The sequence below is a fragment of the Elephantulus edwardii genome, unplaced genomic scaffold, assembly GCF_000299155.1.
Source record: "Elephantulus edwardii isolate Elephantulus edwardi_28Jun2011 unplaced genomic scaffold, EleEdw1.0 scaffold04649, whole genome shotgun sequence".
In the NCBI taxonomy this organism is placed as follows: domain Eukaryota; kingdom Metazoa; phylum Chordata; class Mammalia; order Macroscelidea; family Macroscelididae; genus Elephantulus; species Elephantulus edwardii.
Window position 1 is genome coordinate 1 of NW_006404399.1, and position 507 is coordinate 507.

At 68.2% G+C, this 507-nt stretch overlaps 1 pseudogene; it reads left to right on the forward strand.

The window, feature by feature from the left end:
- Positions 1-123: 123 nt before the first annotated feature.
- Positions 124-507, forward strand: part of LOC102872840 — a 2,399-nt pseudogene continuing 2,015 nt past the window's right edge.

Genomic DNA, 507 nt, shown 5'->3' on the forward strand with positions numbered 1-507 from the left:
TGTCTCCCCACCCATCTCCCCGCACCCCACAGCTGCCCATACGGCCCCCTGCCTTCCCACAATGTCTCCCCACCCGTCGCCTGACACCCCACAGCTGCCCACACGGCCCCCTGCCTTCCCACCATGTCTCCCCACCCGTCTCCCCGCACGCCACAGCTGACCACACGGCCCCCTGCCTTCCACAACGTCTTCTTACCCGTCTCCCTGCACCCCACAGCTGCCCACACAGCCCCCTGCCTTCCCACAGTGTCTCCCCACCAATCTCCAGGCACCCCACAGCTGCCCACACGGCCCGCTCCCTTCCCACAACGTCTCCCCACCCGTCTCCCCGCACCCCACAGCTGCCCACACGGCCCCCTGCCTTCCCACAGTGTCTCCCCACCCATCTCCCCGCACCCTACAGCTGCCCACACAGCCCCCTGCCTTCCCAAACTGTCTCCGCATGCTCTACCCCATCTCCCTGCCTGTATCCCCGCACCCCAGCACAGCTGACCACACGGCCCCAGG